The 25,866-nt window shown below is 36.8% G+C and overlaps 1 long non-coding RNA gene across 1 annotated transcript; it reads right to left on the bottom strand.

Annotated features, from left to right (window-relative positions):
- Window positions 1-23,648: 23,648 nt before the first annotated feature.
- On the bottom strand, window positions 23,649-24,219 carry LOC113278273. Its single transcript, XR_003325401.1, has 3 exons — window positions 24,154-24,219; window positions 23,962-24,049; window positions 23,649-23,775 (listed from the first exon to the last, which is right to left on the bottom strand). It is a non-coding gene; the product is annotated as an uncharacterized LOC113278273 (long non-coding RNA).
- Window positions 24,220-25,866: the final 1,647 nt, after the last annotated feature.

Here is a 25,866-nt window from a genome sequence, read left to right on the forward strand (position 1 = left end):
AATGAAGGCCAAACTTGGTTGCAAAACAACAATGACCGTGGAAGAACAAAAATACCTCATCGACAAGTGGGATGCAATCATCAACAAAGGACAAGGACCCGAGGAACCCGAACAAAGTCCTACCACTAAGAGGTCTCGACAAGTTGGTGAAGGTACAAGCCAAGTTGGTGCTACCGTCCAACCCGGTAATGATGCGTCGGAAGATGAAGACCAAGGTGGAAGAAGAGGTGGTCGTGGAACTAAGAAGAGGGGTCGTGGTTAAATGCCCTTTTATGTACACTTTTATGGTACACTTTTTCTTAAGTTTTAAGTACACTTTTATGGTGTTGCAAACACCTTTGCTTTAAGGTGCTGAACTTTGTTTTTAATGGTGCTGGGATTGGGTTATGGACACCGTCAATTTCATGTTTTAATGAATAGCTTAACAGCTATGTGCCGAATTTACAGAGTTCCTCTAATGTTAGTTACACGCCGAATCATTTGTCCTTCAGGTTCGGCGCATTCGATAATCACATTATGTGCCGAACTATGAACATTTACAGGTTTCGGCTTATACAATATCCTCAATATGTGCCGAACCGCGAACAATATTTTAACCCAAAAATTAACAAATTCATGTTCGGCTCAGACGATAATCATATTATGTGCCGAACCTTGAACATAAGAGGTTTCGGCTGATACGATATTCTCCATATGTGCCGAACCAGTAACAATATTTCAACCCAGAAATTAAAAAATTATGTTCGGCACATATGAATTTGGATATACAAGCCGAATTAGTAATGATTCTATTCCGGGCTATTCAGGATGTTGTTCGGCTTACTATGAAACTTTCATATAAGCCGAACTAGTGTCTAGCAAAAGGGTGGGAATTGGAAATTATAGGTTCGGCGCATGCAGTAAACAGATTCAGTAAGCCGAACCGTTCATCAATTGGTAGATTCGGCTCATAGATGTGAGCCGAACCTCAACCTGTTTCTCCGAACCATGATTCATAATCTAAGAAATCAACCATTTGGGAATCATTGGTGTAGTTGATGTGTATTTTCCTAGGTTTTTTAGATGATATATGACCCTCCTCATCCTCCATTGAATCAAGAATTATAATTTTCTCACTTTCTCCTTCTCTCCTTCTTAACCAAACCAAAACTTTGATTTTTTTTTCCTCATATTTTTCATCTAAACAACTCTTATAATTCTGAAAATTATCTTAATCTCTAAACAAAATATTTAATCACTAATCAAGATTATTAACACTAATACGTAAATGGCAGATTTGCCATTAAAAAAGTTTGGGTTAAGGGGTTATCTGATTTTGCTATTCAACAACCTTTTTTGTCTTCATTTAGTATGCCTTGAAAGATTTTGGTATGCCCAAAATTATGGTTCTTTCAAAATTGCCATCCGCATCTAATCCATTATCCAACGGATTTGTACTCAATGGACATATGGAAGGACATATTGGTTGCGGATAATCCAATTGATTTGTTTTAGAATTAAAATTTATAACAAGGAAATAAAGGCAACAAAATGACTTTATCAATCCATACTTGTAAAACAAGAACACCTAGATCATTTCAGAACGGAAAATTAGCCAACATGATATCACTCTAACAGGACCTTGCTGAGAAATTTTCTCAAGGAAACATTACACATGGACATAGTTAAGACTGTTAATTTGTGTTTATCGTTCCCGAAGTCAAAACATGTTGATATGCTAAGACGTAAACATATCTGAAAGCTACTTCACATGTCTCCTTAAAAATAATTTAGAATCTAACGGGTCCGGATGTCTAACGGGTTTTCAAGGTTATACCCGGCCCAATATGTAATCCATTGGATTTCAAAAATCTCATCTGCATCCAACCCATTAACGAACGATCCGGACACCCACCCGCAAAAATACAATTGGTCTGGATTGATTCCACGGAATCTAGACTAAATGCCGACCCCAAAAGAATGTAGACGTGAATAGGCCAAAACTTTTGTTATAAGTGGACAAATAGAGAAAGATAGGCTTGGGAGTCCGCTTGGCTGGGTTGGCAATTGCCAATCCATACATGTGCTGGTTGTGTTCTTGCTAGAGAGGATCTGCATCCAAAAAAATTGGCTCCGATGGATATGAAAACGCGAGGGTACCAAAATGCACCACACTTTTTTCTTAGGAAATCTGTATGGACAAACTCAATACAACTCCGAGAGTTAAACTCAATCAAGGAATAGTATCTTAGAGTTATATCTCTATCTCTTGTGATTAGAACGTCTATAGAAACGATTTCCATGAACATAATCACAAAGATATAACTTGGACGGTACCAAAGACCAATGTCCAAGAACCAATCAAGTCGTATCCAACAAACTAGGTCGGATGTCTCTACTATGATTAATCAACGCACAACCTATGATATTTCAATTATAAAGATAAACAATATAATGCGGAAAAAGAAATAGCATAGACACCGGAAGTTTTGTTAACGAGGAAACCGCAAATGCAGAAAACCCCAGGACCTAGTCCAAATTGAAAACCAAATTGTATTAAGACGCTACAGACACAAGCCTACTACCAATTAACTTCGGACTCAAATGTAGTTGAGCCTTAAAACGTATCCCACCGATTAAGGTACAGTCGCGCTCCTTACACCTCTTGAATCCCAGCAGGACTCCGCGCAATTGATTCTTTTAGGTGACGTCACGCCAACTAAGAGTTGCTTCAACTCAATTGAAGATTATAAACCAAATCTGCCTCCCACAGATTAAGCATATAAAATTAATTTCCTGATTACGATCGAAACGTATGATCAATGTGATGGAAATCGATAGCAATTAGACAAAGTCTATCTATCCTCAAAATTCGGACTTATGCAACCCGAAGTGCATCCTAAATTATTATTCACCTCACAAGTATAAACCTGTGGAATCGACAAAGTTTGAGACGAAGAGAACTTTGATGATTACTATATATCTTGATCGCTAGAGAAATCACTACAAATAATCAAGATCAGGATACTCGATTTATCAAGGAAAGAAAACTGGACCTGGCTTCACGAATACCAACGAAGTATTTATAGTCGCAAAACCCTAAAAGGGTTTAAGGAGATGACGACTCTAGATACAACTAGAACACACCAAAAAGTAGTATCTAGATTCAAAAATCCCAGTTGCTTGGAGTTCCCCTTTTATAGACATTCAAAGCATAGGTTGCTTTAGGTTTAAGATAAGATAACTTTGGAACCAAGCAAATAATACCCACCGTTAGATGAATCTTTGAATCTGATTTACATAAGCAAGATATACACTCTGGTTAGGTGCGATGATAAGATTTAATAAAACCCTATATATAAATAACTGCAATCGCACGGTGTCTATCTAGTAGACAAAGTCAAGTACGGGTCGAACCCACATGGAGCGGTGGAAATACCGTAACCAATAATTCTGATTGACTAACCAGAGATGTTGTTTTTGGATTTTGAAATAATTAAGGAAGTAAAAGAATGGAAATAAAAAGAAGTATTTAAATGTAATGAGAAAGATGGTAACTAGGGAATCTGGTTTCAACCAATTTAATCATGTAAAACTCATATTCGATTTCTAAACCGTATACTCCATAAAATTGTTTCACCATTTTAATTTCCTCCACTTCTAAGTTGATAGTTGTAGAGATTTATTTATCAATCGCAAAGCATATGCCATAAAATATTACTAAGCATGGCACATCAATTTAAAAGTATAAATAAACAATGGAGCTATCCAACCAAAATAAAGTTTCAAAGAATTAAATATCAATCTATAAGCATATCCCGTCAAAGACCTAATCCAAGCACGGTGTATCAATCAGAAAGCATATTTAATTAATTCAACTATTTATGCAATAATTTACCAAGCAAATATTGAAGAAAATTACTAAACATTTAAATCACTCTTCAAAATATTATATGGAGAATTAACATTTGAGTCTACGCAGTCAAAATGGTTTCCACCGAAGAACCCTAATTACATAAAATCTAGCAAGACATGGAGAAAATAAAATAATACAATAAACCCTTTTTCTGTTTTTGGCTCTCTAGCCGTGCTCCACCCAAAAAGAGTTCTCACTACCTCATATATAGTCATGCACCAAAATGGAGATGAAATCAAAAAATATACCCGTCTTAAAATCTTCTTATGTCACATAAAGGCAGGAAATACTCTTATCCATCAAATTCCGGTGTAAAAGGAAAGAGAATCATATGCTACCAATTACCCTCTTCCACAAATGGTAAGATTATGAAGTTATTTGTTTATCCTTTGATCTTGACATTTCTCATTTTCTTAATACCACTCACTTTCCAATAAAGCTCCATATCACATAAAATATATTTTGCATGTGAGATAAACAAAGTATCCTGGTGATTAATTTGGTGAGAGAGAAAATAATGATGTCGTCACTTGGACTCATATCAGACAAAAGTTAACTCTTATAACACAAATTATCTTCCACCTTACTTCCAAACTAGCTATTTTTACTCCTCGTGATCAAATTCGCTCGTACTTTCTACAAAAGCACTAGAATAGTATTATTAGCTAAAATATCGAGTCATAGCTAATATAAATATGGGTATAAAATGTAACACTTAGTGCTTATCAAACACCCTCACACTTATATTTTGCTAGTCCTCAAGCAAAACAAGGAATAGACCCGCTCAACAGCTGATCATAATATTGTTTTTTTTATTTTTCTTATTATAAGACCCGCTCAACAGCTGATCGTAATAAGATGATAAGAAAATAAAAGAATGGACCCGCTCAACAGCTGATCATAATAAGATGATAAGAAAATAAAAGAATAGACCCGCTCAATAGCTGGTCATAATAATAGGCTTTTGTTTTTAAGACCCGCTCAACAGCTGGTCATAATACACCTACAACCCTACAATAGACCCGCTCAACAGCTGATCATGATTTGCAAGAAAATTCCTGAAAAAGTAAAGTAAAAATTTAACCACTAACACCCCCACACTTAAACATTACATTGTCCTCAATGTAATTGAGTCATCCAACGTAAAAATTAAGATGTGAAATTCATAAGGGTTATTTGGTTTTTGGTACTTGCATTTTATCCAAAATTAGTGTTTGGTCTAACATTTGTCCAGCTTTGCTTTTGGTACTTGGAATTGACGTTGACCAAGTAGACTACTAACTTCTGTTTAGCATATTTATTAAAAATATAAAAAAAATCTAATTATTAAATGATTTACTATTGTACCCTTCACTTTAGACTAAAAGTAAATAACATTTTCTTTGTTTTTCTCCATATCTGGCTATCCCAACACCATCGGTACTTCTACCACCACTTTTTTTGTTTTTCCATCACTACTGTCTACCAGCGAGCACCATCATTATCACTCTCTCTTTATCATTTTCATCTCGAATTTGTCACAAAACCCCATCAATCACTTGCATCTTTTAATCCGAAGCACTTGTATTTATGAGTGAAGCGGACAATTTTTCCTTTTACTTCTCAAAATCACAGAAGCACTTGTAAATCTGGTTCCCCAAACACGCCTCATATAAATAAGAACTTTAATCTAAAACCCCAAGAACCAAAAATCATTTTCAATCAGATCCAAAAACATTACCTACTAGTTATGTTCAGATCTTATGAAAGAAATCAAATTCATAAATCATCATCCATGTCAACAGCATGAAAATTACAACTGATAATTACAAAGTTTTTCATATACAACATTATCTTCAATTAGAACTTGATTTTATCAATGGAGACTTCATAGTACCCAACGAATCTATCCCTTCGTTTTTTGAATAATTCCATCCATTTTCTTCCCAATCTCTCAACCATAAACAACAATTTTTTCATATACAAACAAAAAAATAATTAGGAATTTGTTTCTTCTGCTAACTATAATTGTTGAGTGAGTTTAGGGTTAGGTAAAGAAGAGATGGAAAATTGGTTGAGATGGAGAAGAAGATATGTTTCTGGTGTCGGTGATGGAGAATTTTTTTTTTTTTATCAATGGAAGAAATGTTTTTTGCCAAAAGATTATCATCCGATGGGGGAGGAGACGGTGGAGATAGTAGAGGCGGAAGAAGAAGAGAAAGAGTTGGGATTATTTGACCAAGACCTTAGGTTAAATGGATATAATATAACCGTCGAATGTAATGTAAATATTAGGAAAAGTAAAGGGTATGACGGTAAACTCATCCAACAATTTCGTTCTTTATTTTTTTTTAATTAATCTCTAACCAGAAGTTAATAGTCAACATGGGTCAACGTCAATTCTAAGTACCAAACGCAAAGCTGGACAAATTGTAGACCAAACACTATCTCTGGACAAAACCTAAGTACCAAAAACCAAATAACCCAATTCATAATATGCAAAAATAAACAAATAAAAATAAATAAGAAAATAAAAATACCTACTGGAATGTACATAAAGGATCCCCATAAACTAATAACCTGAAAATTTGGGGATCAACCCAAAATACGGTATTTACAAATGAGAGCTTCGCACTTATCTTATTATTCCTTGAAGAAGGTGAAACTACCAAAAAGAAAAATTTACCCCCAAACCCGGTTTTTACTTCACGAGGAAGTGCATAAAGAACATAATATGGGTATACTATTTGGACTGGGGAAATATCAATTGGCTCATGCATGGTATCAGGAACGGGCAAGTCCTCTGGGTACTTGAATGCAAAGTGATCCAACAAAATTTGAGAAGCACACAATTCTAACCCTAAATTGGGTAACTTTTGGAAGTCTAGGGGTCTAGAAAAAACCTCTAAGTCGGGCGAATATTGTGAGATAGATTCATCTATAAAATCATCCACAAGATCATCTATATGTTCTGTCTGGAACAGAGAGTCACTACAAGACTGATCATCATCAGCATATAATCTTCGGCATTCCAAAATTCTCAATCTTTGTTCCAAACTAAGTGGTGTGTGTTTGTAATACTTCTCATATATAGTTTGAGGTAATTCTTCACTTACCATTTGTGGAGCAAAAAATCCATACCGTTACCTATGATATATTCACCAAGCGTCATCTCAAATGAGGTTGCCTGATAATTTAAACTTCTACGCTTATATTCTGCCAGTGTCATCTTAGGTGACGTCTCCTGAGAAAGAGTCATCATCCTCAAAAAGGTACCTGAAAAAAATAATCTAAGACAGAAAACAAGTCAAAAGGAAAAATAAATCCTTAAATAAAAATATTGTACAAAAATAAAAATAAATAAAAACCTAACTATTTACAAAATCAAAAATACTAATTACAATATTCCACAGCCGCTCCCCGGCAGCGACTCCGAAAAATTGATAAGATTTAAGAAAACCCTATATATAAATAACTGCAATCGCATGGTGTCTAGATAGTAGACATAGGCAAGTACGAGTCGAACCCACAGGGAGCGGTGGAAATACCATAACCAATAATTATGATTGACTAACCAGAGATGTTGTTTTTGGATTTTGAAATAATTAAGGAAGTAAAAGAATGAAAATAAAAATAATAAATTAAATGTAATGAGAAAGATGGTAACTAGAGAATCTGGTTTCAACCAATTTAATCATGTAAAACTCATATTCGATTTCTAAACCGTATACTCCAAAAAATTGTTTCACCATTTTAATTTCCTCCGCTTCTAAGTTGATAGTTGTAGAGATTTATTTATCAATCGCAAAGCATATGCCATCAAATATTACTAAGCATGACACATCAATTTAAAAGAATAAATAAACAATGGAGCTATCCAACCAACATATAGTTTCAAGGAATTAAATATCAATCTATAAGCATACCCCGTCAAAGACCTAATCCAAGCACGGCGTATCAATCGGAAAGCATATTTAATTAATTCAACTATTTATGCAATAATTTACCAAGCAAATATTGAAGACAATTACTAAACATTTAAATCATTATTCAAAATATTATATGGATAATTAACATTTGAGTCTACGCAATCAAAATGGTTTCCGCTGAAGAACCCTAGTTACATAAAACCTAGCAAGACATGGAGAAAATAAAATAATACAATAAACCCTTTTTCTGTTTTTGGTTCTCCGGCCGTGCTCCACCCAAAAAGAGTTTTCACTACCTCATATATAGCCATGCACCCAAATGGAGATGAAATCAAAAAATATACCGCCTTAAAATCTTCTTATCTCACATAAAGACAAAAAATATTCTTATCCATCAAATTCCGGTGTAAAAGGAAAAAGAATCATATGCTACCAATTATCCTCCTCCACAAATGGTAAGATCATGAAGTTATTTGTTTATCCTTTGATGTTGACATTTCTCATTTTCTTAATACCAATCACTTTCCAATAAAGCTCCATATCACATAAAATATATTTTGCATGTGAGATAAACAAAGTATCTTGGTGATTAATTCGTTGAGAGAGAAAATAATGATGTCGTCACCTGGACTCATATCAGACAAAAGTTAACTCTTGTAGCACAAATGATCTTCCACCTTATATATAGCTTCCAATCTAGCTATTTTTACTCATCGTGATCAAATTCGCTCGTACTTTCTACAAAAGCACTAAAATAGTATTATTAGCCAAAATATTGAGTCCTACCTAATATAAATATGGGTATAAAATTTAACACTTACGTGCTTATCATGAGACCGCAACCGAACCATGTACAAAGACTATGTTCAACATGGTTAACCGAAACTAGCCGGTTTGAATTTAAAAGCTTAATCTTCATTTTCATGAACACATAAGACATTAACTCCGACTCACAAGCATGTGATCAATTAAGTCTAGTGTTTGTAGAAAATTAATCAAATGCTAATTATCTCGAAGAAATAATTTAAACACACTTGAAAATATAATCGACATGATTAGTAGATGTACGAGTACAAATACATAGTAGTTCGTGAGTCGGTTCACTCACAGTTCGCATACCGGTTTGGAAACTTTAAACCAAAACCAAGTTCCGTAGTTTATATAACTTTTTAGGTTTACGTACCAGTTTGCAAGCTTTCCAACAAACCTAAGTTCTGGAGTTCACAGAACTTTTAAGGTTTGCATACCGGTTTGGGAACTTAAAGACTGTCGTCGGCTCCGGAGTTCATAGAACTGAATCAGATTTCGTACCGGTTTGAAAACGCTACCGATTTCAGGAACACAGAACTGTTTTAGGTTGCGTACCAGTTTGGATACTCACCCCCGGTTCCATAACCACAGTTCAAGAATAGTTTTCATACAAGTATGCACACCGATCCGGTTCACAAGTCACACATATTTTCATATGATATGCATAAAGATATGTTCACCACTAATCCGTAAGTCGATATGTATATAGCTACTCTGCTACTTGTACGAATACATGTAATATGGGTTCAGACTTATAACAGTTTTTCCCAGTAAAACCGATACCACTGTCTTGTATCCGAGCCAATTGTAGTTCTATATTTCTCTAAATCGATTCGAAACTTCCAGAATAACATCAGTGACACATATCACTGTTTCAGGCTATTTCCGAATGATAAACTCGAATCATTATTTTGATTCCGAACAATAAATTGTCTTTAACCGAAATTCATCAAGTATGAACAAATGTTCATTAAGCTTAACCATTATATTTCGAGAAATTATCAAGATAAACTTGACTCGAAATTCTTACCTATGCATACTTGTCTAATTAGTTATGCGACATCGTCTCAGATGATAGAAAAGTGAATATAACTTGAAATATAAGTGGTTCATTCTTCACTTACTTTTGTTGATGAAGTTCTCCAAAAGCTTCGGTTAATCTTCGCCTTCAAACGGTGGAACACAATGATGACTGTCGCGATCCTCTGTTTGACAATTACATTTCTATCCTAGTCCGATACTTATCTAATTGTAGACTAGAAATCAAGATATAGTTTTGACGATTAAATTTGACAACAAGCTTGAGATAACAACACTTGTGAGTTCGACCGAGCAATGCTCTAACAATCTCCCCCTTTGTCAATATTAGTAACAAAACTATCTATACATATGGATAAAAAATAAAGCTTTGAAAACTTCTAGAATCCAACATGCCTTGATTTCCTTTGCATCTTCAACTCCTTGGACTCTTCGTAATTTCAAGACGTAATGATTCTGAACATGTTCAACTCAGCATCGTTTTTGTTGAAGAACCTATTCCATTGCGATAAAAACTTTAGAAAACAAATGTTCTCAATCGTCGTTATACAGAAACATAGTATAATTCCTTCTTCCAAAGTTCAATTGTATCTCAACTCTGAAGTAATACTACGATAATATGTTTCTCCCCCTTAATCAATACTTACGTCTTTTGCAGAATAGGTAAAACCTATAGATTATTGATTCACTCCCCCTTACATAATGATCCGTAAACCATATGTATGTAGTATGAAACTACTAAATAATTCTCCACCTTTTTGTCAATAAAATTAACAAAGGTACGAAAATCGCAGGATCGTAATGAATACAATCAAAAGATATGTCAAGTATTAAGGAAATTTTGAGATTCCACATTATAAAATAGTTAAAATGCAACTTCATATCAACTTTTTTTAGATGATATCACATAGTAATAAATACTGAGCACTCATATAGGAGATTTAAAATATACAAGCATCCCCTTTCAAATTCCACAGCCACACTCCCCACAAAGATATAGTAATTAAGCACAAGTTCATTTAAGAACTCCCCCCCATTTGATGTCATTCCCAAGAGAACAACATGAATGACCTTTCTTTATAAAAAGAAGGATTTTGTTGGACATTAAAAAATCACATGGATTTGTATCCGAAAGTCTAATTAAAATAATCTTTGCGCCAGTTACGGACAAAAAGATAATTTTTGATCGATATGACTCAACATAAAAAAATCTTACGTAGTGTGCCAAGCAGTAACAAACACAAAAGTATGATCACAAGTAAATCAATACTGCGATACAATTATCAGGGAGTTTGTTTTATTCCCCGTTTATAAATAAACATAATAGATTTAACTTCTGAGCATATATGAAATATTAGTTGTTTTACGAAAACGTAAAGACACAAATATTTCATAAGACTTTTTCAATAATTAAACCAATAATGATTACATACTGCAAGATCATTTTCCAACAACTCTAGAATTTAAATAAATAATTTTAAAAACATGCAAGATGAAAATCGTTGGAAATAGTTATGTGTAATGACAATTTTTGCTATACCAAAACCTAGTTATCCTTGAAAATAATAATAAATTCTTACATGAAGTTTCCTAGAAATGCATCAGATTTTTAATACCCTGAGCAGAGAATTCCTTCTCATTATTGAAAAACTCATTGATGATAGGATCATTTAGTTTTTCTAGGTTTTCAGAGATGTCTGTTAACTCACTAAGTTCTGTCCTTAGTTTAATCAGAGTAGTTTTTTGACTGAGCCAACGAGTGTTCATAGTAATTTATCTCATCTAGGGAGCGATTGATTCGATATTTCAAAATTCCTTTTCGATACGAAGTTCTTCACTTTAGCCCTAACATCATTATCTTGCTGACAAATACATAAAAGACAAGTTGAGAAAGAACCTTTTGCATCTCCGGTTGATATCTTCTTTTGGTCCCTTGATGATTTAATTCCTTCACACAGATAGACGTTGACAGCTTCTACTGCATCCATCTTGGTTATACCTCTTGTTACAGGAGCCATGGAGACAAAGTTTTCTTAAGAGAACAAGAGTATATAGTTAACCCTAAATAAAAAAATGATTTTTTCTATCATGGTCCGTGAACTAGTGGACATATCATAGACAATGCATTCCGTGATCCCAAATGATAATACACAAAATTTGACTGATTTTTGTAAGTATACAACTTGTGGTTACCCGTTCTCATGGATTTAATCATAGTTTATCACATAAGATTGGAACATCATCTTAGCTCGAATAAATAGAGGTTAGATCACAAGAGACCGTTCGACAATACTTAAGGACCATTGATTGGTTACGGAACACAGTTACATATTTTGGATCTTGGAGCTAGCTCGACAAGGACACTCATACCAATAGTTCTATGAGATGAGTCACACAATATTGATAAAATACAAATAGTAGTCAAATCATACTTGAGCAGCCTTGTCATCACAGGGGTAATGTGATGAGTTTTTTCTCAAGCTAAATTTTGATGATGCACACATTACTACAATTAAGTAGTGATGGGGTAAGTAGAACACTCACCTTGCGTCACTAGGTGACATTTCAAGGTCATTTGTGCATTCAGAAATTTTACCTTTTATGGTTCTTTTACTCTGTTGTCTCCTCGGATTTGAAGGTCTCGAGTTACCCTTTAAAAGTTCACTCATTTTATGCATGTCATTCTGAAGTTTAACTATTGTTGAGTTATTCTTCTTGAATTTCCGATATTTTTCTTGAACATGTCCCTTGCATCCACAAAAAGAGAGATGCATTAAGAGCTCAACTTTAGAAGGTTCGGCTACATGTTTGTCACGACCAACTTTTTTCTTTTTGAATGAACTGGAAGGAATAAAACAGTTGTTGGTGATAGAGGTCTTACTGGAGAACTCAATACCATTAGTGTTACCAAAGGACTTTTGCCCAAACAACATAGCTGAGATCTTTTATGAACTACCTAAGAGCCTTTGTAGATCACACTTGAGGGTATCAATCTCATTTTCTTTGACAGACAAGGTTTCAGTGATTTTCTCATTAAGTTCTTCTAACTCAAGATTTTTCACTTTAAGAGGTGATTCGAGATTTTCCACAGTTTTCTTCAAACTTATGTTTTCTCGATGAATTTCTTCACTTTTATTCAAGAACTCTAAATACTCATTCTCTGACTCAGAATCAGAAGCTGAATCATAATCAACAGACATTTCTGCACGGGGCGCGGAATTTTCTGTCTGATATTCAGAAGTAAGATCATCAGAGATACCAAGTGATACAATGAGAGCATTATTTCCTTGAAGAGAACTTTTATCTTGAATAATTGAATCTTCTTGAAACTTGGTTCGCGAGCGTTGCTTCCTAGTTTTTCTTTACTTTCTTAGGATTTTTCCGATTTGTTGTGTGATCATAGACATGTTTTCTTCATTATGATCAACACAACAATCGCCATCCCAAGACAAGTTTTCCTTCGAAGAAGTCATACTTGTATTGGTTGTGGCTTTAAGTGCAGTAGTGCTATATTTAGCCACACTACGCTCGTGATCGAAGATCTTTAACTTTCCAACGAGACCGTTTCCGGAAAGTGTATCAAGGTTATTCCCTTCCATGATGGCATGTTTCTTAGACTCGTATCTTGCTGGTAGAGATCGGAGAATTTTCATCACAATTTCCTTTTGGGGAATGGTCTTCCCTAATTCAAAACATGCATTAACAATTCCAAACACCTTTTGATTAAACTCATCAAACGAATCTTCATCAGCCATACGAAGATTTTCCCAGTCAAAATTTAGGTTTTGAAGCCTAGCTTTGTTCTCTGAGGTATCTCCTTCAAATACGGTTTCTAACATATCCCAAGCATCTTTAGACTTAGTGCACGAAATCACATTATGTTGAAGATCTGGGCTTATGGTGTGGATAATAACGTTTAACCCGTCTAAATTATGCTTTGCGACACTTATATCGGATTCACTATATTGTATAAATGGTTTCGCAATAGTAGCTCCGTCTACAACAATTATTGGTGCGTTGTATCTAATGACTACAAGTTTCCATGTCTTAAAGTCACGGGCTTGTAAAAAGGAACGCATAGCAATTCATCAAATGCAGTCTTTTTGTGGTTGGGAAGTGGCCAATCTGAACTCAATGGCTACAATTCGTGGTTGTAATCGTGATACTTTTCCTTCCAGCTATCTTGATCTTCCCCTTGGAGAACAAACTTTATCTAAGAGCAAATGAGACATTCTGGTTAAAAGGTGAAAATCCAGATTTACAAATTGGATGAGGAGTTCGCTTTTGGAAACGGGTAAACTCAGTTTGATAAAGAGTGTTCTTCTTCGTTTTTCAATCTATTACTTCTCTATCTTTAATGTCCCTAAATATATGTGATTCATAAAACTGAGAAAAATATTCGATATTTTCTTTGGTATAACTCTTTTGAGAAAAAAATATTAGTTGGTTGGTTGGTACAAACTTTACGAACCATTAAACAAAGAGGTCTAGGTATTTAATGTATTAGTACAACTAATATAAAATTTATGAAAAAATCGTGGTAACGTGTTGGCAAAAAAAAAAATGCACTATGGGGTAAGATCTTTTTCGATGAATATGGTCGTTATGATTTGAGATGAACAACTGAAGCTCATGGTGGTTGCGTATGGAGAAACATTTGCAAAGTTGTTGATGATTTTTTAAAGTGCATTCAATTAAAAATCGACAACGACACTAAAATTCGTTTATGAGAGGAAAAAATGGTATATTCAAAGTCCTTTAGATGTTGAATTTCCAAAGATTTGCGATATAACTAATAGTAAAAATAGTTAGTTGGCATCTCTTTTTGCTCCTGACGAGTCTGTCTTTTATTGGGCTCTTAACATTCATAGAAGAAAGCTCTATAACGACGAGATTGCTGAGTTAAATTGAGTTCTCCATATCTTAAGCAATATTATTTTCTTTTTAAAAAGGAAAGGTAATACCCCGATTCGGCAGGTAGGGTTTGCCGATTGGAATATAGGTAATGATTTGTCCTTTCCTAATATTGAGGCCTTCAGCATAGTTGTGTAGTTACCTAAAATCTGAGAGAGGTTAGAAGTGGGATTCTAGGGTTTCTTAAAGTGAGTTATGGGAGGTTGGTCACGAACAGTCTTCGCCGAAACCATGCACAGTGGCCGTTCAAAGGCTGCTTCAGTCACATGGAAGAAGGATTAGGGCTGGTCTTAGGGAGGGAAGCAGATGAAGAGAGAGATCAGAGAACAAATTTTTTCTCTGAGAGGTTATCAGAAATATGATCATATCTTGGAAAATAGATGACCTATTTATAGCTGAGTTCTCTAATCTCAAGTCGGTGAAGATAAGGATTTCTTTCCGTGCTGTGCGGAACAATTCTCCCGTCTCTTCAGGAATAAGGATAAACTAGGTTGAGTTTATCTCATTATTCCACCGCCTTTATTCTCTTATGCGGTGAGAAATAAGTCAGGTATTTCTCACACTTTTCGTAGACCGCCAGACCAAAACCCTAATTGATATCGCTCCATTTGTGTGAAGTTGAGTCATCCTTTGTGATGATGTGTTGAGAGAGAAATATTCTCTTTAGACGAGTTGGCCAAATAGAGATATATTCTCTTATTTGTGAGAATGACTAGGATGAGTTACGTGAAAAGGCATGGAATTCCTTAGGAATCGTGTGCAGAGTATGAGAGAAGCTGAGGCTGATCTCCCTCTCTCCATGTTCGGTCACATATGTCATGTGAAGACCGTATTATTGTTTGTGGGTCCCTTTGTTGAGCATGCGGAGCTCAAGAGTGCTTATCCACGTTTTTGGATAGCCATGTATATATAGATCAGGCTCAATTTACTAGCCGCGCGTGTATTTGAGAGGCTGAGAAATAGGCTTGAGCACTAGGTAAGGCATGTGCCTATCATGTGAATTTTATCCCAGATTTTGAGGAGAGATTTGAATCTCTCCAAGATTTTGTGAAGAGATTTCAATCTCTCCGAGATTTTGAAGACGGCTCAAAAATCTCTCCAAGATTTTTGAAGAGAGATTTGAATCTCTCCGAGATTTTGCGGACGGCTCAAAATCTTTCCGTGATTTTTGCAGAGAGATTTGAATCTCTCAGAGATTTTGCGGACGGCTCAAAATCTCTCCTTGATTTTTGTAGAGAGATTTGAATCTCTTCGATATTTTTGCGGATGGCCCAAAATCTCTCCGTGATTTTTGCAGAGAGATTTGAATCTCTCCGAGATTATGCAGACGGCCCAAAATTTCTTCGTGATTTTTGCTGAGAGATTTGAATCTCTCCAAGATTTTGCAGACGGATCAAAATATCTCTGAAGATTTTCTTAACGGATCCGTATATCTCTGTGATCAGATGGGACTCGGCCTGAAGAGAGATAGAAAAGGCTTTGTACGACCGATTAATGCCTCTGCGAGACTTTGGCTCACTTGTCTTTGACCAACGTATCTTGCAGAGATGTGCTAGGAATCAACTATGTGTCCATATGATGAGACAACAAGACCAGTGTATCTCGAAACGATGTTCTAGGAGTCTGTCGAAAGGACTCAGAGATAGAATAACCAGCGTATCTCGCGGGGATGTCCTAGGAATTATCCGGAAACCTCAGTAAGTCGAGTCAGAGCCTAAAGCAGACATGACCAGTTTATTTCACTATGATGTACTAGGAATCAGTCCTTGATCTCAAATATGGTGAGTCGTGCTTACAGGAGATATGTATATCTCCGCTCTGGGTCACAAGTCCGTCGGGGACATATTTACGCATCTACAGAGCCTACATGACCAGCAGCATCTCGTTGAGGATGTATACTTGGAATCAAGGCATCACAATCATCTGCGTCTCTCGAAGACGTGCTGGAATTTGTGGTTGTTCTGGTTCATAAGTCTGTCGGTGACGTTTTACGCTCTACAGAACCTATGTGACCAGCAGTATCTCGTCGAGGATGTGTGTTAGGAATCACGGCATCACAACCGTCAGTGTCCGCGGGGACGTATACTAGAAAGCATGGTTAAGGATGCCTTGAGAGCTAAGGCCTTAATCTCCCCCGTGAGAGTTGAATTCTGCCTATAGGGTTGAAATATCGTTTTTGCCCCTTATCCAAATTTCACCATTTACATTAAGTACCCTACTCAGTGTAGAACCTTGATTGTTCTATAATGAGTATATAGATTGTAGCAAATCATTCGTACGCAATCACAATTCATTCGTCCTTTTAGACTTTCAGAATCCCCGAATTGGTGTTTTTAGCCTTCCATTGTTATGACTCTAAGAATCGATTCTTGACCTTGGAATTTCCTGGGACTTTGTGTTGACGTTAATGACATGATGATGAAGTCTTGATGAGACAAAATTTTCCGTCTTGAAAGAATGGAATTTGTTAATTAGGGTTTACTCGGCCAAAACCCTAATTTTCTCTCTTTGTGCATCCTTAAGTTTCTGAATAGGCGAGCATGTGGGGAAGAGAGAATTTCTTGAACGGTTCCTGGATGGCCTTGATGTTGGTGAAGGGACGTGATAAAAGATGAAGACTTACATTTGAAGTAACGGAGTCCCTATTCCATGTAAATTCTGAATCCAGACTTGTATTATACCCTAATTTCTCTCTTCTTCGCGCCTGACTCCTTCAGCACTCTGGAGAGGCTTGAAAAGGCTTGGAAGGCGTGCATCTATCTTGTTGGGTCAGCATCCTGCGTGTTGAGAACTTGTTTAATTCCTTGTACCAATTAGACACCCATTTTCTGAGAGAAAATGCCTATCTTCGAAACCAAGGGTATTTTCGTCAAAAAACAATATGAGCCTGATTTTCTCCCGGCATGAAAGAAATATGGAGCCTCCCTAAGAGTATTCATTCTTGAAAGAGGGATTGGCGCGTCTCTGGTTCTGCTTTTGGAACCATGAACCCGAATTCCCTGCTTTGAGCCAGATTCCCTTTATTTTCCCTGAAGCTCTGCTTTTCTGGATTCCGTTTCAATCTCGTTCTTCTTCGGACACTCAGAGAACTCAATATTCACGTGCATGAGGCCTTTGGAATGAGTAGATGAGAACTTGGTCGGTCTCTAACTGCATTAAGGCTTCCTCCTTTGAAAATACTCAAAATTATAATATAAGGGTATTTTGGTCAAAATCCCTTATGAGCTCATTTTTGTTGAAGATCAATGAGATAAAAGGTATTGAGAGAGGCTTAGAGAACCGTCTAAGATAATGGGAGAGGCTCGGTCTCCTCTCTTTTAGAATAAATCCCTTTTTTCACAAAATTCTTGAAATTAAGGCTTTTCGTCAAAACCCTAATTCTCTTCGACTTTTGATCCCTCTAAAAAAATTCCGAGAGAATAAATCACGTCCTGGAGAGCATCCTCACACATGAAAAGGTCTGGGACACTACCTGTAAGAGTTTTGTAAGTAGAAAAGACATTGGTTTCCTTATTTGAGCCAAATTAGAGCTATTTTCCTTAAAACCATAATTCTCTTCGAGTTTAATCCCTCGGAAAGAATTCTGAGAGAATAAGTGACGTCCCATTGTCCTAGAAAACTATTCCTATGCATAGGAAATGCTTGGACACGGCATGGAGGAATTTTGGAAGGAGAAAAGACCTTGGTTTCCTTATTTGACCCAAATTCTTTTGATTTCCTCTTTTAGCTCTAACTCCTTTTCCTTTTGCTTTAAGGCTTCCTTTTTGATCTAGGCTTGAAAATAAAACTCTTTTCTACCTCTTTTTGGCGTGACCTAATTATGGAGGTTGTTCCATCCTCCTTTCAAACGTTTTGTTTGTATTAGGACTCTTCTTTTGGGTGTTCGTTAGAAAACTCAGTGTTGAGAGACTTGCGTAGAATGGTTGTAAAATATTCATATGATGTGGGATTTCAGCTCCCGAACCCAGTTTGAAAATAGAAAAGAATTATATATTCAACACAAAAATAATGACCTAATTCCGAGTTATTTAGGTCAGTCAACCAGTCGCGTACTTTTGTCATCAGGAATCCCGTATAGAATTTCAGGAGTTTTCAGATTGCACTTACTTTGGTTTCGGTGCCACATCTCCTAGATAGTTTTTCCATTTGAGGTTAACTTTTGGTATGTTGTTGAGAAGACATATAGGAACATATTTTATTCAGGAAGTACCCCAAAATTCCTTATGGATTGTCATCAGTTTTCAAATCTTTGCGATGGAATATGCGGATGTCTGTTTTCGAAAGGAGTCCTTTTGTGTTTGAACTCTTGATATGTTGAGATTCTTAGGAAATGACCTCTTGGAGTTTTATGACATAATTAACCTTCCTTATATTGTCATAGGTCGTGAATTTGATCCCTTTGAGCCAAAACGCGTCCGTGACGTGCTTATACGGTTTTACCCTTAGTTATGAAAAAATACGTCTTCTCTTGATTCTTTGTGAAAGTGTGGACCCAAACAAATACGCAAGTATCCCATGATATGTGATCTGTATTTATTGATAAGCATAATATTCTAGGCATAAGGGTAGTCTTGAAGGGATTAGGAGAGGACAAGGCTTGAAGGGATTACATGAGGACAAGGTTTGAAGGGATTGTCGATTCTCATATAGCGAAAACCCTAGTTGTGTGTTGTTGCTCCCTTAGTTTACTTCTTCTAATTCCTATCTAGTTTGTAGCGCACTCTTCATGGTGGGAACGAGTTCGAGCTTTCTAGAGTGGGGATGAACAAGTTTTAACATTTTCATAGGACCTTCAGAAAGAGATTCCTGGTGCAGGGAGACAACTGACCAGCCTGAGGTGATTTCACGAGAATCATGTCTTCTTTAACTTCATATGAGACACTTGTTGATGATTTTAGCGTCATGAAAATAATAACTCTGACGGCCTTGCTTCTGAGTATCTTGTAAGTCTTTATGACCACCGTGAGAATCTTCATTTCAATATGAGGTGGTTTTAGTCTCTGTGAACCCTAATCCCGACTATGGAAGCCTGGAAGGAATTCAGTCGCAAAACCTTAATTTGCCTCTTACACATTCATATCTCGATATACCTTGTTTTGATTCCATCTTCTTTTTGTAGACTCATGACTTGGGAAAGACTCAAGATGCACTTGTTGGTAATACAATAGAAATATACCCTCTTGACGATGCTTCAGCCACCCATCAGTCCCCAGCTTTCAGTAATTCTCGTGTAGAAGAAACCCGAAGAAACTGAGAACATCCATCAAATATTGTTGAATATCCTACTGCAGGTCTTGATTTTGTCGGTCCTAATGCAATCCTGGATTCAAATGAAATACTCGTAGGGGGATTCGATGTTGAGGCCAGATTTATAAAGTTGTATAAGGCGATATGACTAAGGTATGGACATGTCAGTACAATGAAGGTAATAACTTATGCCGTGCATCCTTTCATTGGAGTAGTTAACGATCTCCTGCCAGTTCTTGGTGATGCGAAAGTGGCTCAATTCTATCAGGGTGAGTTGAGTTCAGAGAGGTTCTTAATTTGGAGGTATGTATGGTAGATGAAGAGTTGTAACATGCTAAGCAGGTGGCTCGTGATGCATGGACCAAAGTGAAGCAACTGGACATGAAGCAAGATATTTTCACTAGAGGCTCTGTCGGATGATTTTATTCAGTTGATATTTTCTCTCTCTGAATCTTTCCATATGGTAAAGAAAGGGGACCCTTATGAGTTCGAACTTGATGCAGACCCTAGATTGCTCCATCGGGTATGCGAGTAGGTAAAAACCTTAAGTAAAATTCGTAATAGGAAGTTCTTCCTTACGCGATCTTCACTCCGGAGGTTGTAGGAACTTTGTTTGACGTTCGATTTTGGTGGTTGACCCCAACTATCGAACATAAAAGACATCCCTTTCATCTATTAGAGAAAAATTAAGATCTGGAGATTATTTTCAGGTGATAAGTCCACGTGAAGTTGAACTCATAAATATATGGTTTTTCAGCAGCTATATATTCCAGTGTTTTGATCATATCTCTTAGATTGTATTTCGGAACGTCAGACCCTTTTATCATGCAGTAGTATTGTTAGAGCATAGCTCGGTCGACCTCGCATGCGTTGCTATCTCAAGCATGTTTGTCAATGTTAGTGATCAAAACTATGAGTCTTGATTTCTAGTCTACATAGCTAAGTTTCGGACTAGGATAGAAAAGTGTAGTTGAGCTCAAGGACGAAGACGAAGACGAAGATCACCATTGTTTGTCAATAGCGATTCATCATACAACGACGAAGATCTACTCAAGGAACCGTGGAACTTCATCAAAAAAAAGGTATGTGGAGACTTGAACTTATCTATCACTCAAAAGTCAATCTCTTCTATCTCCTACTTCTTATGAGACAAAAGTCGTATGCTATATAGACTGGATCATACACATTTGATATTTCGAGTCGAGTATATCTCGCCTATCTATATCTCGAAATCATGTATTGGTAAAGCGTTTCGCTTTGATCGGGTTTATCTTCACCTAATGACGAAAGTCATATTGTTTCAATCACTTTGAAAATCGCTTTGACGAGAAATAGTGTAACAACTATATAACGTCCTCTAAGAATGTTCCAATGGTTGGAATGAAATTTTAGGTCTATATAACCAATGATGGATATAAGCATTGTGTGGAAACACATATGTGCATAAGTTATATTCCTTAATCCGAAGTTTGCGAACATTGTTGATTGAGAGAAACCGGAGGAATTGGCTTTGCCAAGTCCGCGAACTCAGTTTGCGAACTCAGTCTGCGAACTGACGGAAGTTCTCTTGCCGATAATTTCTGCTGGGATTTTCCAAAAACTTGTTTGCGTGTTTAGTCCGCGAACTCAGTCCGCGAACTGGCAGAAGTCTCCTTGTCGAGATTTTCTGCTGAGTTTGGAAAACTCTGCCGGTTGTCTTAAGTCCGCGAACTTGTTTGCGTACTTGAGTGGGTTATGATCTAAAGATGTTCTCTGAACATGAAACTTAAATTACTAAGGAATGCAGTATGCAAACCGTGGTTATAAAGTTCATGAGCCGATTCAATCGAATCGAATCATCTTTGTTTCAATTGTGTCTTGTGTAGTTACATAAGATCTCATAGCAATTGAACAACTCTCTAACTAGTTCATTTGAGTCAATTGAACTAGTTATGGTGAAGAAGAATAAGGTTAATATGAAATGCTCATATGGTTGACCTTTTGGGTTACTATGTTGAACCAACCTACACATACACGTTTGGGCACGGTTTTCACAAACCCAGTAAACGTATATCTCAAGTGTGTGTGACAAGCTAAGTTTTCGATCTAACGGTTGAGAAATATTAGATTGAATCTAAATCAGGTTTTCATATAACGGTGAATATTGATTGCTTTGTAACTAAGGCAAAACCCTGATTTGAAGACTATATACAGGAGACATCTGGCATTGGGAAAAACCAATCCCCACACGACTGTGTGATATTAGTGCGCTCGCTAGAGTCGATTCTCCTCTAACCTTTGGTTTTCTTCTCTAAAACCAGGTTAACGACTTAAAGACTTCATTGGGATTGTGAAGCCAGACCGATACTACTTTTATCGTAGTTGTGTGATCTGATCTTGCATCTTCTATCGTACGAGTACAATCTTTGATTGGCTTGAGATCGTGAGAGTTCTCTGATAGGCAAGATAAATAAGTCACAAACATCTTCGTCTCACTGTTTGTGATTCCTCGACGTCCTCTTGTGTATTCAAGTAAGACTGTTGAGAGGTGATTGATTAATCTAGGTTGTTCTTTGGGAATATAAGACCCTATTATCAATTGGTTCCTGTTCACCTTGATTTCATATCTTAAGACGGAACAAAAACCTAGGGTTTTCTGTGGGAGACATATTTATCCTTTGATAGTCTTTTCTGTGTGAGACAGATTTTTTTATTATCAAGTCTGCGATTTTGGGTTGCAGCAACTCTTGGTTGTGGGTGAGATCAGCTAAGGGAATCAAGTGCGCAGTATCCTGCTGGGATCAGAGGCGTAGGAGTATAACTGTACCTTGAATTAGTGGGAGACTGATTGGGGTTCAACTATAGTCCAGTCCGAAGTTAGCTTGGAGTAGGCTAGTGTCTGTAGCGGCTTAATACAGTGTGTATTCAATCTGGACTAGGTCCCGGGGTTTTTCTGCATTTTCGGTTTCCTCGTTAACAAAATTTCTGGTGTCTGTGTTATTTCATTTTCTGCATTATATTGTTTATCTTTATAATTGAAATAATACAGGTTGTGTGTTAAAGGTTAATCGATTGGAGATTCGACCTTGTGGTTATCGATTTCATTGATTAACACTTGGACATTGGTCTTTGGTACCGTCCAAGTTATTCCTTGTATTTGATAAAGACTCGCAATTGTTTTTAGCTTGAGTAAAAATCAAATCAAGAGAGAGATATTTGCTCCTTGAGATACTTTTATCTAGATTGAGTCTGACTGTCTAGTTGATTCTCTAGCAAAATATTTTGGAGTTAGTCCATACAGATTGCTAAGCGAAATATTGGATGGTGTTGTTAGACCCCCTCTTTTTCAATTGGTATCAGAGCAGGCAAACACGTTAAAGACATCATCAGTCTGTGTTTGTAGCGATCTGACTCTATGGACGGAAGTGCTATCTCTGTAAACGTACCACCAGTCTTTGATGGCTCAAACTATCTATGGTGGAAAGTTTCTATGCGAACATTTCTTCAGTCGCGTGACTTCCAATCATGGATCTATGTTGTGAATGGGTATGAAACTCCCGTTGTTATGGAAAGAGATGCATTTGTACCTAAAGAATTTCTTATGTATAATGCTTAGGGCTGCACAACGGGTAGGGTGGGTAGGATATGGCCTATACCCGCCACCCTACCCGTTTACTGGAGGTTAAGAAAAATTTTACCCGCCACCCTACCCGCCATTAAACGGGTAAGATCCTACCCAACCCATTCTCTGGCGGGTCAGGTAGGGTATGGTGGCGGGTATAACCGTTTATTAAGAAAACCTTTAATCCAAACATATAAACTATGAATCCTAGGTAAAAACTATATCTTACCTCAGTTTTCCAATGTACGTGTCGCTTGCCCGAGAGAAATCATCAGATACCAAAGATATCACAAAATCAGTGCTGGTTGCTCTTTTAACTTTTCTAGCAGCAAACAACAATTTCCCATTCTCCCCCAACAATGCTGCAATTCGAGAAACATAATTAGGATCATACATCTCTTTCCTTATCACTTAACAAAGGATTAAGATTACACTCTAGTCTCTTACTCATACGTTACACTTCAGCAATCAATTTCAACCAAACACGAGTCATCTCAAGTCCTCAGACTCCTTAACAGTATGAATATTCTGAAAACTAAACAACCTACCAGGGGTTAAACCCAGATACAGATGATAAGTAGAAGTTGCTCTTTCCCTTTTGATGAAGCATTGTGTTGGCGATTCCCGAGGACCCGGCTACACAAATGAAAATCAAGTTCAACCCTTTAGAGTCTCACAAAAATCAACCAGAGAAACTTAATTTGTCACTTTAATGAGATAGGGAAAGTGAAGAATCAAACCTGTTTTAATGAGATAGGGAAAGTGAGTCTACCAGACTGTTCAGGTGTCTTAACAACTTCTTTAGTAATATCTTTCCAAGACCTACAAACTGAACCACAAGCAACAACATGTTGTCTCGCAGGCCATGAAGTTTCATTTGCTTCTAATCTCTGAATTACGGCTGCACAACGGGTAGGGTGGGTAGGATATGGCCTATACCCGCCACCCTACCCGTTTACTGGCGGTTAAGAAAATATTTACCCGCCACCCTACCCGCCAAATAGTGGATAAGATAGGATACGGTTAAAAAACTGGCGGGTAGGGTAGGGTTGGCGGGTATGGGTAGGTTATGTGCACCCCTAATAATGTTGTCGAGTTAATTGCTGCAAGGCAAAACTCCGACGGGTTGAACGTCATCCTGCATGCTATTACCCCAAATCTTCGACATCATGTGGCCTTGTGCACGACATCTAAAGAAGCTTGGGATACTTTGGAAAGCGTATTTGAAGGTAACCCCAGTGAAAAGGAAGCTAGGATTCAAAACCTTAATTCCGAACGGGAAGACCTTTATATGGCAGAAGAAGAATCATTTGACAATTTTTATCACAAACTGTCTGAAATTGTTAATGCATCATGTACATTGGGTAAGACCATTCCTGAAAAGAAAATTGTGATGAAAATCCTCCGATCGCTGCCATCCAGATACGAGTCCAAAAAACATGCCATCGTTGAGGGAAATAACTCTTTCGCGAAACACACTTGTCGGAAAACTTAGAATTTTTGATCGCGAATACATGTCAAGAGATGACCATCAATTGTCTAGCAATCACGTCACTTCTCCTGATTGTAAGACTTGTCGTCCTAAATTGACGAACGAGAAAAGTGAGAATTGCTTTATTTCTACGTTGTCTCTGTTTATACAGAAACTTAAGAAAATACTCAGACGTAGTAAAAGAAAGTCTCAAAAAGAAACTCTGTTAGTCAATGTAAAGGATAAGAATATCCAAAAAAGCCGTACTAATGAAACTGGTCTCACGTGCTATAATAGTGTTCAGGTCACTTCGAAAGATCCAGAAACGGAGGTAAGAGAGATAACTAAATCATGGATGAATACTCTTGATTATTGTCCTGAGAAAATCTATGATTGCTCTCACAGTCTTTTTGCTGAAATCATTCTCATAATTCCTTCATGACATGTCCATCTGTGTCTCATGAGTGGGGTCAGCAAACCTCTCCTGATTTTGTGTTGAACTCCAGAAGTTTCTCGGAGAAGGCTCTACCAAATCTCTATGTTCATTTGAGTTCATCTCAGGATCATCTTAGCACGATAAATCAAAAACAGTCCTGCCCGGCTAACCATCGTATGCAGAAAAAGAAAAGGAAGTCTATCTTTTATCAAAAGGTGTTTTCAAAAACGGCGCAGGATTTGCAAAGATCTACAGTCAAGTTTTTTAAAACTGTGATTACAATGGATAGGAAAGTTCTTCATAACTCTCATTTTCAAATGGATAAGCAGAAACCTAGTGGAATGGGTGGTTTCTCTCTTTGCAAAGATTATCCCAGTCCAACCTTGGATTGGAGGCCTTATGCTCAGTAATCTTGTTGAAAAATGATTCTTGTATTTTCTTCCTCTTATACAAGAATCATGATATACAAGAGGACTGTAATATAATCTTGTTATTTTCTGTTTGTGCTTTTACCAGGTCTTGATCGTGAACGGCTTCAGCTTTTTG

This window comes from Papaver somniferum, chromosome 5, assembly GCF_003573695.1.
Source record: "Papaver somniferum cultivar HN1 chromosome 5, ASM357369v1, whole genome shotgun sequence".
NCBI classification, from domain to species: Eukaryota; Viridiplantae; Streptophyta; class Magnoliopsida; order Ranunculales; family Papaveraceae; genus Papaver; species Papaver somniferum.